The sequence below is a fragment of the Hyperolius riggenbachi genome, chromosome 9 (genome assembly GCF_040937935.1).
Source record: "Hyperolius riggenbachi isolate aHypRig1 chromosome 9, aHypRig1.pri, whole genome shotgun sequence".
NCBI classification, from domain to species: domain Eukaryota; kingdom Metazoa; phylum Chordata; class Amphibia; order Anura; family Hyperoliidae; genus Hyperolius; species Hyperolius riggenbachi.
This window is the reverse complement of record NC_090654.1, coordinates 136,989,703-137,009,549: the sequence shown is the minus strand read 5'-3', so window position 1 is coordinate 137,009,549 and position 19,847 is coordinate 136,989,703. Positions and strand designations below refer to the sequence as shown.

The 19,847-nt window shown below is 44.2% G+C and overlaps 1 protein-coding gene and 1 pseudogene across 1 annotated transcript in view; one reads left to right on the top strand and one right to left on the bottom strand.

Annotated features, from left to right (window-relative positions):
- Window positions 1–19,847, bottom strand: part of LOC137532729 (uncharacterized) — an 82,115-nt gene that overhangs the window by 46,122 nt on the left and 16,146 nt on the right. The window lies entirely within an intron of this gene.
- LOC137532342 (uncharacterized) lies at window positions 10,555–12,222 on the top strand (annotated as a pseudogene).

The following is a 19,847-nucleotide window of genomic DNA, read 5'->3' as shown; positions in this document are numbered from 1 at the left end:
ATCTGCTTTAAAGACCTCTGCCAATCCTCCAGGGCTGGAAACAGGGTGGCAGCCACTGGCAATGGGGTGAACTTAGGTGATCTTCCAGTTACCACCTGGAATGGAGAAAAACCTGAGGAGGAGCTCTTCAAGTTCTGCAAATGGCAGGAATTTGACCCAGTCAGTTTGAACATCTGCCACATAACATCTCAAAAACTGTTCCAGAGATTGATTGGTTCTCTCGGTCTGGCCATTGGTCTGTGGGTGGTAGCCTGATGAAAAAGATAACTCCATGTCTAACTGATGGCAGAATGCCCTCCAAAACTTCGAAACAAATTGGACTCCCCGATCTGACACTATATTTTCCGGAATACCATGCAGCCGGAAAATATGTTGGATGAAGAGATCGGCCAACTCCTAGGCCGAGGGGAGTCCTTTCAGGGGGACAAAATGGGTTATCTTGCTGAAACGATCGACTACCACCCAAATGACCGTCATGCCTTCAGACCTGGGGAGTTCGCCCACAAAATCAATGGACAGATGGGTCCATGGTTCCCTCGGGACTGGCAGTGGTTGCAATGTCCCAACAGGTGCCTGACGGGAGGGTTTGCTTCTCGCACACACTGCACATTCTCTTACATACTCTTTGCAGTCAGTTGCTAATGAAGGCCACCAGGCACATCTCACTACGAGGTCCTGAGTTCTGGTGGCTCCAGGATGCCCAGCATTCTTGTGAGAATGAAACAACTGCAGTATTTGTAGACGAAAAGGCAGTGGTACAAACATGACCCCTTCAGGCTTTCCCTCAGGTACATCCTGTTGGAACGGATTTAACGTCTTAGTCCAGTCCCTCCAGGTCTCAGTGGCGGCCAGAACCACTTTCTGCGGCAGAATGGTTTCTGGGTCTGAGGGCTGTGCTGTCTCGGGCTCAAAACATCTGGACAAAGCATCAGCTTTGATGTTTTTACTACCAGGGGTATACGTGATTACAAATCTGAATCTCGAGAAGAACAATGACCACCGAGCCTGTCGGGGGCTACGTCTCTTAGCGCCCTCAATGTACTCCAAATTCTTGTGGTCAGTATAGACAGTAATGGTATGTTCTGCACCCTCTAGCCAATGTCGCCATTCCTCAAAGGCCAACTTAATGGCTAGAAGTTCCCTATTGCCTATATCGTAGTTTTTCTCAGCGGGTGAAAACCTACGTGAAAAATAGGCACAGGGGTGTAACTTTCCCTGCAACCCAGAATGCTGAGACAGCACAGCCCCTACCCCTACCTCTGAGGCATCTACCTCCACGATAAAGGGGAAGGTGGTGTCAACATGTCTCAAAATGGGTGCAGTACAGAGCAATTTCTTTAGAGTGGAGAAAGCAGCATGGGCCTCAGGGGACCTGTGGTGAGTATCTGCCCCTTTCTTTGTGAGACTGGTGACCGTAGAGTACCCCTTTATGAACCTTCTGTAGTAGTTAGCGAACCCCAGGAACCTCTGGAGAGCCTTCAATCCCACAGGTTGAGGCCATTCTAACACAGCTGAAACTTTCCCAGGGTCCATAGAGAGGCCAGAGGTTGAAATTATGTACCCCAGAAAGGCGACAGGGGTCACTTCAAATATGCCTTTCTCCAGCTTAGCATACAGCATGTTTTGTCTCAACTTCCGTAACACAAACGTGACATGATCTCTGTGCTCTGAGAGGTTGGACGAGAAAATTAGTATGTCGTCTAAGTATACCAAGACAAATTTGCCCAATACCTCTCTAAAGACCTCATTGATCAGTTCTTGAAAGACGGCCGGGGCATTACACAACCCGAAGGGCATCACTAGGTACTCGTAACGCCCGTCGGGTGTGTTAAAGGCCGTCTTCCATTCATCCCTGATCCGCACAAGGTTGTAAGCACCCCTCAAATCCAATTTCGAAAAAATCTTAGCATTGGTGACCTGAGTAAACAAATCGTCTATTAACGGCAAAGGATAGCGATTTTTTACTGTGATTTTATTTAAGCCCCGATAGTCAATGCAAGGGCGTAGGCCACCATACTTCTTTTTCACAAAAAAGAACCCTGCCCCGGCCGGAGATCGAGAAGGGCGAATAAAACCTTTAGCTAAGTTTTCTCGGATGTATTCCTGCATGGCCAACTTCTCTGGCCCAGATAAGTTATAGAGATGACCTCTAAGGGGCATACAACCAGACCTGAGATCAATGGGGCAATCAAAGGGACGGTGTGGAGGAAGTTTATCTGCTGATTTGGGACAGAACACGTCTGCAAATTCTGAATAGTGATCTGGCAATCCTTCCATGTGAATCTTGGTTTTACCAAAGGTTACTTTCGCAAGACAATGATGATAGCAGTGGGCAGACCAGCTGGTTAGCTGACCCGTGGCCCAATTAATCTGAGGCGAGTGAATTTGTAACCATGGCATGCCAACAATGATCGTGGAAGTTGCCATTCGTAACACAAAAAATGATAAACTTTCTTTATGCAAGACCCCTATTGTGACCCCCAAACCTGGGGTCTGGGAAAGAGGGTGATTACTCTGCAGAGGGGAATCATCCACCGCAGTGACCCGAATCTGTTGTTTTAGTTGGGAGATCGGAATCCCCAATTTCTTAGCAAATTCATAATCCATAAAATTAGCTGCTGAGCCTGAATCAATGAAGGCCTCAGTAGTCTCTGTCTTATCTTGCCAAGATATAGTGCAAGGGAGAAGAAAACGTTTGTCATCTAGAGGTAACGACTGCGCGCCTAGGGTATTACCTCCGACTACACCTAGGCGGCAGCGTTTCCTGACTTCTTGGGACAATTCTGTACCTTATGACCCCCTTCTGCACAGTAAAGACAGAGCTGCTCTGTTTCCCTGTGTCTCCGTTCCACCTGAGATAATCTCGACCGACCAATCTGCATTGGTTCCGGTGGAGGCGAAGCAGGTGGAGATGAAACAGAAGGAGACGTTGCGTAGGACAAGTATCTCACATTGTTCCTACCCCGGGTCTGTCTTTGGTATCGTACACAACGATCAATTCTGATGGCCAATGAAATGGCCTCATCGAGAGACTTGGGCTCAGGATGACTCAACATCAACTCTGAGACCGCGTCTGACAGCCCAGATAAAAAACAGTCTAATAAAGTGAATGAGCCCCATCTGGCTGAAACTGCCCACTTTCTGAACTCAGCTGCCTAAGTTTCGACCGGATTTCTGCCCTGCTGCAACATCTTGAGCTTCCGCTCAGCGGTAGAGGCAATATCCGGATCATCGTAAATTATGGCCATAGCGTCAAAAAATGCCTCAACTGATACTAATGCGCTATCACCTGGCTGAAGACTATATGCCCAAGTCTGGCATATATATATATATATATATGTAACGATTGGTGTCAGCACGCAGAGAGAATCTGATTATTGGTGATCTGCAGTATCACCAAGAATGCAGATATATACCTGATTGTTGATGATCTGCAGAATCACCGATAATACAGATATATTGCTAACCTCTGGACACCTATAGGTATGTGAGTATTTGGTGTAACAGTAATACTTTGAGTAACGCACCTGCTGAGCAGGTGATAATTGACAGTAAAGAGACACTGCTCTGAGAGCACAGGAACCTTCCAGCAGCCTGAGGCTCCTCAAGGGGAGGAGTCAGGCTGAGGATAGGGAAGGCCAGAGAGTGAGTGACACCTGACGGTGGATGTCACTATCTGGTCTGGAGACTATCTCTTAACAGGAGAGATAGCTCTCAAGGTCGGCCTCGCCTGGTCAGCAACACACTGACAGATAAAGTACAAAGACAGAAGTATCTATATATATGGAAAATGTATTTATTGACTCTAAACTTTAGTCTCATCTCTTATATTGATATTTTCCTATTTCCAAATGCTAATATGAAGGAAAAGTAGTCATGATAAAAAAAACAATGTAATTTGAATTATAAAATTATATTTTGTTCTTTGAATTCTTTATGGTATGCATGACTAGGAGTGTGGTGGGGCCTGACCAGGGGTGTGTCTTAAAGCTCTTTGTTATCTCAAAATGTGGGAGGTATGTTAGTTTACTGATTAATGTGTGATTGAGTGTAGTGGAGCAGGTAGGGATCCTCAATAGCATAGCATTCTACTGCGTTGAGTAGTATAGTGCAAGTGCTTCCACAGTCACTTGCACTATACTACTCAATGGCTCAGTTAAGTCTCAATCGGATTTCTGCTGAAGTCTGAATAAGATTGAGTGGGGCAAGTGGGTACATTGATCACCACTACCCAATCATTTTCAATCGAGCAGTTATGGACCTGTGTATGGGTAATATAAGGCAGCTTTCCAATAGTTCTATAAGAATTAGGCTGTTGTGTTCAAATGTTAAACTGAATGTTCAACAGTTGTGGCTGACCAAGAAAATATACAGACAGCTCCGAAGACAAAAGAATAAATGTATTCTCCCTGGTATAAATTAGTTATCGTGGCTGACTCAGTGGACCTGGCCAAGTATAGATTATTTAAAAACACTGAACAATACAGAGCAGTTAAGGTGAAATATTGGATTTTTAATAGTTAAGTGGTCAAATTATTGTAGACTGAGTCCTATAGGAGGGGCACACAGGCTTCGGAGACTACAAGAGAGCGATCCAGCCTGGGTGAAGAGGACAACCTGGCCCATGGCCACATGATGATGGACACAGCATCAGAAACCAGGTAATCATTTCTGAGGTATCCTGTATGTTGAAAGTGTGGTACTGATAAGTTTAGATAAAGTGGAGTGTGACTTTAACTTCCCTGGTGTTCAATTTCTCCAGGATTTCGGTGCAAAAAGTTATCAAATTAATTTTCATAACTTTTTTTTCCTGTAACTTGCCAAAATGTGTCAAGCAAGTGCAGGAGAGTATTGATGTGTGTGCACGTGAATACTATTCACAGCACATTTTGTATTGAAGTTTTAGATGTGCAAAGGACTAGGGGAATGATTTGCGCATGGAGGAAAAAGTTTTAGCCATTTATTTTTATTTATTTAAGTGTGATTGAAATGTGGAATGTATTACCACAGGAAATATTTATGGCAAATTCTATATCTGCGTTTAAGGGGGGCTTTGATGCTTTCCTTGCATTGAAAGACATCTATAGCTATAATTACTAGGTAATTGAGGGATTTTAACTGATTGCCACCTGGAGTCGGGAAGGATTTTTTCCCTTTTGGGGCTAATTGGACCATATCCTTGTAAGGGTTTTTTGCCTTCCTCTGGATCACCAGGGATATGTGAGGATGCAGGCTAGTGTTAATAAAATAAGTGTACCATATTTTCTGGTTGAGCGGACGCATGTCTTTTTTTAACCCATATAACTATGTAACTATGTGTGTTTATTTCAGCTTCTCACAGCTCCAGCTGTTCTGGCAAAACAGCTCTCCTCCCTTGGGGCAGCTGTGGCCGATTTTGCTTCATAACAAGCAAGGAAATCCTTCTTGGCCCTACAGAAGCTGTCAGGTCAATTGCCTAGACCAAAATATCTCCACGCTTTTTTTCCTTCAGAAATCATAACTTTGAATACAACCGATTGTAATAAATTAGTTCACTGCTTTTTACTTTTTAGAATTTTGTTTATGGATCACTACCTACAGAGAGTGGCTAGGTTGTATTTACACCTCAGGAGCCTATTGGCACAGAAAAGCCTTAAACTTTGCCCCTTAACACAGGCTACAATTTAGAAGTCATACCCTTTGGTCCCCACATTTTGGTCCCACAATATATCCCAGATTCCCAGCATCCCTGTATTGTTTCTCAGCTCCCATTGTCCCCTAAAATGTGTTTGTCCAGCCTAGAGCCCATTTATATGTTCAAGTTTTTCATTGTCCCCAGGGCCGGGCCGGGGCATAGGCTGGAGAGGCTCCAGCCTCAGGGCGCAGTGTAGGAGGGGGCGCACAATTCATTCAGTTGTCATTCCCAATTGTGTTTGAAGCAGAAAGAAATAGGAAAAGGGGATACATGTCAGTGACTGCAAATCAGATAACTAGAGATTAAGGTATTAGGGAGGTTGGGGGCCCTGGGGCACCTCTTAGTCTAGTAGCAATCAGTGTGTGACGGCTGGGGGGGAGGGATGGAGGGGCGCACTTTGGTGTCTCAGCCTTGGGTGCTGAAGGACCTTGTCCCAGCTCTGATTGTCCCACCTTCCCAATGTGTTCCCAAAATTATATCAGGGAATTAATGAGAATGACGATGCTGGAACACCTTTTTGAGGACACTTAAATGCTTGGAAACATATTGGGACACTGGGCCATGTTTTAGGAAAAATTGAAAAGCTGTTACATCATGTACAAAGGTATTAGGAAACTGGGAGATGATTGGTGATGTACTGGGACCCAATTCAGGAGGGTGACACAGAAACAAATTGTTTGGGGGTACTGATAAAAGACACTATGGGGTATGCTAGAAGGTTAAGAGACACCACTCTGTGCACAAAAGCTGTGCTTCCCATGCTTTACTCCCCAAATTGTGGCCCATATTGTATTCCTGCTTCCCACACCGTGGGAATATTAGGAAACAGTCCAGGGAGCAGACTGCTGCAACACACTGTTGGAGGGTTCAGAATGTTGGATCACTATAATCTGCCTGATATAAGAAGGTCTAGAATGTTTAATCCCTGTAATCTATACAGCAGGAGGGGGTGGCAGCACTTTCCATGGCAGGCTGCATCTGCTTGACCAACTGCATGTATGTGCAGTGCCTAACTATAGGCAGGTTACACAACTAATCTATAATAAGGTACTTGATAAAGGCCTGAAATGCCGAAACCTGTTGTAATGCTACTGGTACACAGAAGACCGCAGTCCAAGCCCCTGATTCATCATACCATGGAACCACCAGTGCTGCTGGCCACAGTACAGTAGGAGGTGGCGGATGCAGCTGACAGGCAATTGCCCACAATATGCTCATGTCCTATGAACTGTTTGTGGATATTATGATAAAACTTTGTTGCAATCCTACACAGCCATCCAGGATTCTTGGAGCTGCACCACGCGTTTAAAGCCACTAGCCCAACAACATTAGCACATTGAACCACTTGTATGATCCCCAGGGCCGAGCAGAGGGTCCATAAAGTGAACCTGAAGCGAGGAAAATTATTTAAAATAAGCACATGATGTAGCTACAAATAAATATTACATGCTAATCTCACTGTCAGTTCCTCTCGGAAGCTCACCATTTTCTTCTTACAGTGTTCCCTTCCAGTTCTGACAGTTGCTGTCAGTTATATATCAGCAGCTGTCAGTTACAACTGAATGTGCAAGGTAATGTCCATGTTTTCCCATGGCTCAAGTGGGTGATATTACAGTGTAACAGTGTGCTGACCAGGAAGCGGTTAGGGAGTAATGGCCATTTTTAAAATGAAGGATGGAGAATTCCATTGATCACAGTGGACAAATGGGATGCAGGAGAGGAGAAAGAGATTGAGTAGTAGACTATACAGGTAAGTATGACCTGTGTATGGTTATTTTGACTTTTTATTTTCAGCTCGGGTTCTCTTTAAGTGAGGGGTGCTCAAATTTAAAAAAGCCCCCCCCCCCCATGCAAATGGTACCGTATTTTTTGGACTATAAGACGCTCCGGACCATAAGACGCACCCAAGTTTAGAGGGAAAAAACGGTAAAAAAAAAATAATACTAAACTTGGTACATCCATGGTGCAGGGGCTTCTTGTGGATCTTCTCCCAACAAAGAAGTCTATCTTAGCTATAGTAACACCCACTTACACTTATCCCACTGCCCCCAAGCTGCAATGACCCCCACTTTCCCTAATCCCACTGCCCCCCAAGCTGCAATGACCCCCACTTACACGAATCCCACTGCCCCCCAAGATGCAATGACCCTCACTTACATTAATCCCACTGCCCCCCAAGCTGCAATAACCCCCACTTACACTAATCCCACTGCCCCCCAAGCTGCAATGACCCTCACTTACACTAATCCCACTGTCCCTCAAGCTGCAATGACCCCCACTTACACTAATCCCACTGCCCCCCAAGCTGCAATGACCCCCACTTACACTAATCCCACTGCCCCTCAAGCTGCAATGACGCCCAATTACACTAATTCCTCTACCCCAAGCTGCAATAACCCCCACTTACACTAATCCCACTGCCCCCCAAGCTGCAATGACCCCCACTTACACTAATCCTACTGTCCCCCAAGCTGCAATAACCCCCACTTACACTAATCCCACTGCCCCCCAAGCTGCAATAACTCCCACTTACACTAATCCCACTGCCCCACAAGCTGCAATAACCCCCACTTACACTAATCCCACTGCCCCCCAAGCTGCAATAACCCCAACCATACTAATCTCAATGCCCCCAAGATGCAATTACCCCCACCTACACTAATCCCCAATCCCCTCAACAACCATTTAGCATGCATATACTGTGATGCAAAAGGGCAGAGCAGAGAGTGGAAGCTGCAGCTAGCACTGTGACAGTAGTATGGTCTCTGTTACTTGTGAGGATATATGTGGTGATGATGATGATGATATGTACGGTAATATGCAGGGGCGTAGCAATAGGGGTTTCAGAGGTAGCGACCGCATCGGGGCCCTTGGGCCAGAGGGGCCCCATGAGGCCCTTCCTCAACCAAAGCATTAGCTGTTTATTGGTCCTGTGGTGGTAATAATCTCTCTATAGATGCTTTGAATCGTAGTAATCATTAACAAACTGTTCCCCATCCGATTCTTGCACCTCTAATACTATGTATGACCAAGGCAGGTTTTGTTGCGCTGTATCAAGTGTTATATATAGAGTGCTAGGAGGGGCCCCATGTAAAACTCGCACCGGGGCCCATAGCTCCAAAGCTACGCCACTGGTAATATGCAGAACACAGCAGCCATATTGTATCTCGTGGAAGCCATAATTTCACCTTTTCTGCCTGTTTCATATGTAAATGTCTGCTCAAAGCCAGCTGGCTTCATGGAGTTCCTGTATGTAAATGTAAATTAACTCTGCATTCAGTTTCCAGCAGGAAAAGCTACCATTGTCTGCATTTGAATAGATCAAGTACGTTGGATAGGCAAATGAACCTAGACATTCAATTAGGGACTGTCTACCTAGCCTCTAATTAGGAGATGGCTAATTAGTCAATAGCCAGTCAGGTCCTTACCTTTAATCTGCTAGGAAATACTGTCACCAATGTGTTTGTCACCTGTAACTTGGAGTGGGAAGTCTTTTGATGTGTGTGCTAAAATACACTTTTACCTGTGGAAATTAGATCTATGGGGACATGGGAAATGTCTGGAAAGTTAATTAAAACTAGTTCCTCCCCTTCCCAACGAAATTGCAGCCTCCAGGCATATTTCCCAGCATAAAAGGCAGGGCCAGATGCCTAAAAATCATCTTCCCCTGAGGGTAGCGCATAGCTAGAGATGATCCTGAGCGAATCAGAAAATTTGTGTCCCTTTACGGCCCAGTTGGACAGTTGCGCTGGTAAAAGTTCAATTTCTGTTTATTTTTCGGGGTACAGGTAGGAGGCGCCCGGGTAAGGATGTTCAGTATAATATTCTATATGGCAGTATCCAACTATTACACAATAAGTTGTCCTACCTTATAGGTGTCCCTTTAGGAAATAGAGACAATCAGAAGTAAAAGGAATAAAAGGACCCAAAGGCCGAGTGGGGACGGCACTTCCCCACCTGCGGACACAAGTGGTTGCCTTTACGGCAACCCACGTTTGTGAGTATAAGTACTGCTTTTAATAGCTATATCCAGATCCACTAACCGTATTGCACCAGATTGGGCTCCTGGATCTCTCTGTGTTTTTTCCTTCTACTATTCTACAATTTCTGTTTATTCCCATTTTATTTTAAGCAAATTGTCTTATTGTGTATCTTTGTAACTTTTATTTTGTACTTTTTACTTTGTTTTTTTGTAAATCTTGTGTATATATTATTTTCTGCATTGTTCCACTTTGTTCTGGAATATTAAATCGTTATTTAATAAGTTTGACTTCTGCTGTACTAAGCCAATGCTCATAGCCTAGAAGAGACTGTAGTGTAATTTACGTAACGAGTCCAGTGCCTGATTGTGCCATGCTACTGTACGATTGTATTGTGTGTTTGGCGTTCCCGTGTTTGACCTAAGCGCAAAGCTGACCCAAATACGAAAATGCAGACTGCGTGCAGATCACTTGACAGCAGAGTGGGGATCGTTGAAGTGTCTAGCAGCAGCTAGTGGTGGCAGTGAGAAGTGGTTTGAGGGGCGACAGCCTTGTTGTAGCTTGAATAAGGCTGCTCCCCTCTCAATCTGGTCAAACTCGCAGTTGGGAACCGTATCTGCAGGCTTGCCGCGGGGCCGGTTCCTGACATAATTGGCTGGCAGTGGTGGGAATGTTTAGTACATTAGTACACAGTTTAGCTCTCTATTCTGAGTACTAAAGGCTGGAAGCTGTTAGAAGCGGCTAGCTTACAGAAGTCTTCTCAGTGCAGAATCTATATACTTTTTTTTTTCTTCACAAAGGTACACACTTGGCATTTTGCTTCCCCTCCCTCCTTTTTTCTTTTTATTTGGCAACACGAGGGCTCAGAAAGCAACCAGCTATGCAAGACAAAACAAAGAGATGCTACTCAACCTGTGTGAGCACAGAAGCATCGAGACGGCGAGCGGCCAGACTAAGGAGCAGTTAGTTCGTGCCCTCGAGGAGTATGATGAGGCAGAGCAAGCCCGTGCTCCAACGCCAGCAGATGCAGCTCACGACATGCCAGAGGAGGAATCGCTCCCGCCACAGAATGTGAGTGGAGATGATGTCCTTGACGATCCACCGAACATGGAGATGCCATCTCTGGGAGCTGACCTACAGCTACTAGGCTCGGCTGATCCCGAACTGCGCCTAAAGCTGATCCTACTGCATCGACAAGCTGAGAAGGATCATGCTGAATGCCGCCATCAGGCAGATAGGGAACAGGGTGAACGGCGACACCAGGCCGAGAGGGAAAGACTCCAGGCTGAGAGGGAAAGACTCCAGGCAGAGGAGGGAAGAGCTGAATGGCAATACCAGCTGGAGCTGGCTAAACTTCAGCAGCAGAACCGGTCTGCTGGACCCGCAGAACGCGAAGGTGAGCGAGTCCACAGAATCCCCCTGGATAAGTTCCCCGCTATGGACTAGGACTCTGACATAGACACTTTCTTACAGGGGATTGAAAGGACTTGTTGTTAGTATGGGGTACTCCGAGAGCAGTGGGCAAGGTATCTCACACCAGGGCTGAGAGGCAAGGCCCTGGAGGCGTTTGTGAGTCTCCCCCAGGAGAAAGAAGCAGACTTTGAGGCAATTAAGAAAGCCATCATTACGTGATACCACCTCACGCCAGAGGTGTATCACAAACGTTTCAGGACAGTGAAGCGAGGTCCTAATGACAGTTACCTGGATCATGCTTGCAACCTGCGCACTGCCTTTCAGCAGTGGTTAAAATGACTGTCAGTCAAAACCTTTGATGCCCTGCAGGAACTGATGATCAAGGACCAGTTCCTACACACTTGTCCTGCTGAGGTCCGGTTCTTTGTACTGGACCGAGAGCCAAAGACTGTGGATGAGGCCGCAAAAGTCGCTGATTCCTACACAGCCCATCGAGCATCTGAGTCCCGGAGGACTACAACACCCAGCTGGAGGGGAGAACAGATCGCTAAACCTGCTTCACCCATCACCCAGAGGAGGCAAGCACCGCTGTCTCCTGGATTCAAGCAACCAACCACTGACACCCGGAAATGCTTTGTATGTGACAGGGTGGGTCATATCAGCATGACTTGCCCAGAGAGGAAGAGGGAGGCCGCAAAATCCAGTGAGGCCTCAATCCCCAGTGAAGTCCAAACTGCTTTGTGTGCTACCAGAAATGCCACTGGCTATGCAGAGAATCTGCAACCTGTCATGGTTGGGGATACAGTTACCACTGGCCTGAGGGACACTGGAGAAGAGGTGACTCTAGTGCACCCCCATCTTGTGAATCCGGAGGAGTACACTTCTGGCAAGACTATGGCTGTGAAAGGAGTTGGGGGTGTCAGCCCAGCCATACCCACTGCATGGGTTCACCTGGACTGGGGTGCCGGCAGTGGAATGAGAAAAGTGGGGGTAACTGATGCCATCACCAGGAACATTTTGTTGGGTACTGACCTGGAACGGTTAGTTGCCCGGTATGAGCCTACTCCAACCCCCGTGGAGCCCGCCTCCTCAACAGAAGTTCAGGACTCTTGCAAGGGACTGTTTGATAACTGTGCAAGTGGGGGGTGCTGGTGAGCCTCCAGGTGCTAAGGACTGTATACTAGGAGCCGGCCCTAGTGAGTCTCCAGTGCCCAGGCCTGGAGTGGGACATGTTGATACAGAAAATGCCGAAACTGATGATGTCATTCATGACGCACGGACTATCGAGGTAATCGATGCAGGAACTATTGATGCTACTTGTGAAGTGCTGAGTAGCAATGTGTGTAATGCTGCAGATAATGTTGATGTTGTCTTTTCCATCACTTTTGTGGCTAGCATAACTGTTTCTAGTTTTCAAAGTTCGCCTCCCCATTGAAGTCTATTGCGGTTCGCAGAAGTTTGCGCGAACCAAACTTTTGCGGAAGTTCGCATTCGCGGTAAAAGTGGCCAATGATTGACAAACCAAAATTGGATGTTTGTACGCACCCTTAGAAGATAAATCAGCAATAATTTCCCTGACCTTGAAATATAAAAGCAACAATAATAAAGAAAAGTTCATCACCACAGCCCGCAGCATATGACAGAATGCATAAAAAAGATCAGTGTCATTGGATGATTGCTAGAAAGAGAGAGGGCAGTGTTGCATGACATAGCAGAGATTACAGCCTGGACACAGATAAAAGCCAACTTATGTTCTGTGATTTTACTAGATCACATTACTGTAACTCCTAAAAAGAGAAATTAGTCTTCCAGTCTAAGTGCAGCTGTGGTGTAGCCCGAACAGTATCTGAACTATAGTACTGTCAAACTTGCAACTTCATATAATGTATTGTTAATACTTCATAATAATAGTTCTCTCCAGTTTGTATTGTTTTGTGACTATATCAGAATAAATAATTCTGCACATAGCTTATTTCCACTTAGTATGGATAGTAACCAGGGCCGGGCCGAGGCATAGGCTGGAGAGGCTCCAGCCTCAGGGCGCAGTGTAGGAGGGGTTGCACAATTCATTCAGCGGTCATTCTTAATTGTGTTTGAAGCAGAAAGAAATAAGAAAAGAAGATACATAGCAGTGACTGCAAGCCAGATAACTAGATATTAAGGTGTTGGGGAGGTTGTGGGCCCTCTGGCACCTCTTAGTCTAATAACAATCAGTGTGTGACGGCTGGGGTGGCAGGGATGGAGGGGTGCACTTTGCTGTCTCAGCCTTGGGTGCTGGAGGACCTTGTCCCGGCTCTGATAGTAACAGATAGTATAACACTTAATACAAAAATTGTTCTTCAATAATAAGTAAATAGCAGCTGCAAGAAACAATAGAAAGGGGAGCCCTGACCTTGCAAGCTCACTAGCTAAGAGAACAGTGAAGGAGACACCAGGTACAATGAGAAATCTGCAGGATTGTCAGTTATTTGGGTACTACCTGCCTTTTTATTTTGGTTGATATCAGTTTTTTTTATTTTTGGCTACGAAGTGCTCATTTTCAAAGGTTTGTTTTGCCAACATTTTTTATGCCAGTAATTAAAGGATGTGCAGGAGGGTTTGGTTAGTATTGGGCTTAGCCTTAGTGTGAGGGTTATGTTAATGTTAGGGTTATGTTAGGATAAAGTGATGGTTAGGTTAGTGTTTGGCATTACATGAGGTATAGTTTAGTGTTAGGAGTGTTAGCTACCATGTGTGGGAATGGTTAGTGTAGTCATCGTGTGAGTCATCATGTGAGGGATGGGTCAGATTTAGGCAACATTTATGGGATAGGTCAGTGTTAGGCATCATGAGAGGGATAGGTAGGTTAGTCTTAGGTATCATGAGAGGGATAGGTCAGCATTAAGTATCATGAGAGGGATAGGTTAGTGTTAGGTATCATGTGAGGGATAGGTTAGTGTTTAGTATCATGTGAGGGATAGGTTAGTGTTTAGTATCATGTGAGGGATAGGTTAGGGCCCGTTCACACTGCACGCGTTTCCATATGCGTTTTGGAAACGCGTGCGGGGGGGCCGACACGCAGGACATCAGACATTGCATAGAGTGCAATGTCTGATGTTCACACAGCATGCGTTCCGGACCTGTACGGTCCGGGAACGCATGCTGCATGCAGATTTTACAAAACCGCGTGGCTGTCCCATTCACTTTTCAGTGATGGGATCAGCCACGCAACGCATACGAACGCGGATGGCGTGCGTTCATACGCGTTGCGGTCCGCATGCGTTGCGGTCCGCACTTTGTAGTCTGAACGGGCCCTTACTGTTAGGCATCATCCAAGGGGTAGGTCAGTATTAAGTATCATGTGACGGATAGGTCAGTGTTAGGTATCATGAGAGAGATAGGTTAGTGTTAGGTATCATGTGAGGGATAGGTTAGTGTTTAATATCATGTGAGGGATAGGTTAGTGTTTAATATCATGTGAGGGATAGGTTACTGTTAGGCATCATCCAATGGGTAGGTCAGTATTAACTATCATGTGACGGATAGGTCAGTGTTAGGTATCATGAGAGGGATAGGTTAGTGTTAGGTATCATGTGAGGGATAGGTTAGTGTTTAGTATCATGTGAGGGATAGGTTACTGTTAGGCATCATCCAATGGGTAGTTCAGTATTAAGTATCATGTGACGGATAGGTCAGTGTTAGGTATCATGAGAGGGATAGGTTAGTCAGTGTTGGGTATCATGAGACGAATAGGTCAGAGTTAGGCATCATGAGAAGGATAAGTTAGTGTTTAGTATCATGTGAGGGATAGGGTTACACATCATGTGAAGAATAGGTTATTGTTAGTCATCATGTGAAAGGCCACATTCACAGTAGGGCATTGCATTGTGTTCCCTGTGTAACAGAAATAAAAAAAATCATACTGCATGTTACGGCCGCATTGCATCAGGTACAATTTGTGGGATATGTTAGTGTTAGGCATCATGTGTAGAATCGGTCGCTGTTAGGTATCATGTGAGGGATAGGTCAGTGTTAGGTACCATGTGAGGGATAGGTTAGTGTTAGGTATCATGATGTGAGGAAGCAGCACGGGCAGCACGGTGGCGTAGTGGTTAGCTCTCTCGCCTTGCAGCGCTGGGTCCCTGGTTCGAATCCAAGCCAGGGCACTATCTGCAAAGAGTTTGTATGTTATCTCCGTGTCTGCGTGGGTTTCCTCCGGGCACTCCGGTTTCCTCCCACATTCCAAAAACATACGGATAAGTTAATTGGCTCCCCCTAAAAATTGGCCCTAGACTACAGTACTTACACTACATAATATAGACATATGGCAATGGTAGGGATTAGATTGTGAGCTCCTTTGAGAGACAGTTAGTGACAAGATATATATATATATATACACTGTACAGCGCTGCGTAATATGTCGGCGCTATATAAATACTAAATAATAATAATAATAATAATAATAGGTTAGTGTTTGGTATCATGTGAGAGATAGGTCACTTAAAGGATACCACAACTGACATGTGGCATAATGAGATAGACATGTGTATGTACAGTGCCTAGCACACAAATAACTATGCTGTGTTCCTTTTTTTCTTTCTCTGCCTGAAAGAGTTAAATATAGGGTATGCACTAACTCAGACAGGAAGTGACTACAGTGTGACCCTCACTGATAAGAAATTCCAACTATAAAACACTTTCCTAGCAGAAAATGGCTTCTGAGAGCAAGAAAGAGGTAAAAAAAGGGGAATTTCTTATCAGTGAGGGTCACACTGTAGTCACTTCCTGTCTGAGTCAGGACTGAGTCAGCCACTTACATACCTGATATTTACCTCTTTCAGGCAGAGAAAGAAAAAAAGGAACACAGCATAGTTATTTGTGTGCTTGGCACTGTACATACCCATGTCTATCTCATTATGCCACATGTCAGTTGTGGTATCCTTTAAGCTTTGAATGATGATTAAGTTAGAGTTGGGCTTTGGATGATAATAAGGTTGCACAGACAGTGATTGTACAATATATTGTGTCCAGATTGTTATGTTGAGATCTACTGCACTGAGCTTACAAAAAATAGAAACTAAGGGCTTGTTCATAGTGCTCTCAGTTGAATTGCAGAATAATTTTGCATGTCAACTCACTGCCCATACAATTCTATAGGGCTGTTCACACTACTGCGTTGTAACAGATTGTGTTACTCTAACTCGCTACATGCAGGTCTTGTATAAAGTCTATGTCCTGTCTTCATTGCAGTTCACACTCATTATAACGCATGTGCATAGCTCCCAACTGTCCCTCTTTTGGAGGGACAGTCCTTCTTTGGGAGCCCTGTCCCTCTCTCCCTCTTTCCTCCTCATTTGTCTCTCTTTCAGGACTTTGTCCCTCTTTTTATGTAAATATATATATATTTCTCTACTAATAAATGTGTTTGACTCTAAACGTTATTCCCATCCTTTACATTTATATATTTCTAATTTTCAAATGTTAATATGAAGGAAAATGAACCAGGATATAAAGGACCAGTGTGGTTTGAATTGATTTCAGGATTGCCTGTAATGACCTGTAATGAAAAAAGTAAATAATCGAGTTTACCAGCTCCACCTATCTGGAAAAGAATAACTATATTAGAGTGGGATATTCTGAAGCCAATTTGTTTCATTGTCTTTTTAACCACTTGAGGACTACAGTCTTTCTAACCCTTAAGGACCAGGCACTTTTTTTCCACTCAGACCACTGCAGCTTTCACGGTTTATTGCTCGCTCATACAACCTACCACCTAAATGAATTTTGGCTCCTTTTCTTGTCACTAATAAAGCTTTCTTTTGGTGCTATTTGATTGCTCCTGCGATTTTTACTTTTTATTATATTCATCAAAAAAGACATGAATTTTGGCAAAAAAATGATTTTTTTAACTTTCTGTGCTGACAATTTTCAAATAAAGTAAAATTTCTGTATACATGCAGCGCGAAAAATGTGGACAAACATGTTTTTGATAAAAAAAAACCCATTCAGTGTATATTTATTGGTTTGGGTAAAAGTTATAGCGTTTACAAACTATGGTGCAAAAAGTGAATTTTCCCATTTTCAAGCATCTCTGACTTTTCTGACCCCCTGTCATGTTTCATGAGGGGCTAGAATTCCAGGATAGTATAAATACCCCCCAAATGACCCCATTTTGGAAAGAAGACATCCCAAAGTATTCACTGAGAGGCATAGTGAGTTCATAGAAGATATTATTTTTTGTCACAAGTAAGCGGAAAATGACACTTTGTGACAAAAAAAAGAAAAAAAAAAAGAATCCATTTCTTCTAACTTGCGACAAAAAAAAATGAAATCTGCCACGGACTCACCATGCCCCTCTCTGAATACCTTGAAGTGTCTACTTTCCAAAATGGGGTCATTTGTGGGGTGTGTTTACTGTCCTCGCATTTTGGGGGGTGCTAATTTGTAAGCACCCCTGTAAAGCCTAAAAGTGCTCATTGGACTTTGGGCCCCTTAGCGCAGTTAGGCTGCAAAAAAGTGCCACACATGTGGTATTGCCGTACTCAAGAGAAGTAGTAGAATGTGTTTTGGGGTGTATTTTTACACATACCCATGCTGGGTGGGAGAAATCTCTCTGTAAATGACAATTTTTTCATTTTTTTTACACACAATTGTCCATTTACAGAGTTATTTCTCCCACCCAGCATGGGTATGTGTAAAAATACACCCCAAAACACATTGTACTACTTCTCCCGAGTACGGCGATACCACATGTGTGGCACTTTTTTGCACCCTAACTGCGCTAAAGGGCCCAAAGTCCAATGAGTACCTTTAGGATTTCACAAGTCATTTTGCGGAATTTGATTTCCAGACTACTCCTCACGGTTTAGGGCCCCTAAAATGCCAGGGCAGTATAGGAACCCCACAAATGACCCCATTTTAGAAAGAAGACACCCCAAGGTATTCCGTTAGGAGTATGGTGAGTTCATAGAAGATTTTATTTTTTGTCAAAAGTTAGCGGAAAATTGATTTTTATTGTTTTTTTCACAAAGTGTCATTTTCCACTAACTTGTGACAAAAAATAAAATCTTCTATGAACTCACCATACTCCTAACGGAATACCTTGAGGTGTCTTCTTTCTAAAATGGGGTCATTTGTGGGGTTCCTATACTGCCCTGGCATTTTAGGGGCCCTAAACCGTGAGGAGTAGTCTGGAAATCAAATTCCGCAAAATGACCTGTGAAATCCTAAAGGTACTCATTGGACTTTGGGCCCTTTAGCGCAGTTAGGGTGCAAAAAAGTGCCACACATGTGGTATCGCCGTACTCGGGAGAAGTAGTACAATGTGTTTTGGGGTGTATTTTTACACATACCCATGCTGGGTGGGAGAAATAACTCTGTAAATGGACAATTGTGTGTAAAAAAATCAAAAGATTGTCATTTACAGAGGTATTTCTCCCACCCAGCATGGGTATGTGTAAAAATACACCCCAAAACACATTGTACTACTTCTCCCGAGTATGGCAATACCACATGTGTGGCACTTTTTTGCACCCTAACTGCGCTAAAGGGCCCAAAGTCCAATGAGTACCTTTAGGATTTCACAGGTCATTTTGCGAAATTTGATTTCCAGACTACTCCTCACGGTTTAGGGCCCCTAAAATGCCAGTTCAGTATAGGAACCCCACAAATGACCCCATTTTAGAAAGAAGACACCCCAAGGTATTCCGTTAGGAGTATGGTGAGTTCATAGAAGATTTTATTTTTTGTCACAAGTTAGTGGAAAATGACACTTTGTGAAAAAAACAATAAAAATCAATTTTCCGCTAACTTTTGACAAAAAATAAAATCTTCTATGAACTCACCATACTCCTAACGGAATACCTTTGGGTGTCTTCTTTCTAGAATGGGGTCATTTGTGGGGTTACTATACTGCCCTGGCATTTTAGGGGCCCTAAACCGTGAGGAGTAGTCTTGAAACCAAATGTCGCAAAATGACCTGTGAAATCCTAAAGGTACTCATTGGACTTTGGGCCCCTTAGCGTACTTAGGGTGTAAAAAAGTGCCACACATGTGGTACCGCCGTACTCAGGAGAAGTAGTATAATGTGTTTTGGGGTGTATTTTTACACATACCCATGCTAAGTGGGAGAAATATCTCTGTAAATGACAATTGTTTGATTTGTTTTACACACAATTGACCATTTACATAGAAATTTCTCCCACCCAGCATGGGTATGTGTAAAAATACACCCCAAAACACATTATACTACTTTTCCTGAGTACGGCGGTACCACATGTGTGACACTTTTTTGCAGCCTAGGTGCGCTAAGGGGCCCAACGTCCTATTCACGGGTCATTTTGAGGCATTTGTTTTCTAGACTACTCCTCGCGGTTTAGGGCCCCTAAAATGCCAGGGCAGTATAGGAACCCCACAAGTGACCCCATTTTAGAAAGAAGACACCCCAAGGTATTCCGTTAGGTGTATGGCGAGTTCATAGAAGATTTTATTTTTTGTCACAAGTTAGCGGAAAATGACACTTTGTGAAAAAAAACCAATAAAAAATCAATTTCCACTAACTTTTGACAAAAAATAAAATCTTCTATGAACTCGTCATACACCTAACAGAATACCTTGGGGTGTCTTTTTTTCTAAAATGGGGTCACTTGTGGGGTTCCTATACCGCCCTGGCATTTTACGGGCCCAAAACCGTGAGTAGTCTGGAAACCAAATGTCTCAAAATGACTGTTCAGGGGTATAAGCATCTGCAAATTTTGATGACAGGTGGTCTATGAGGGGGCGAATTTTGTGGAACCGGTCAT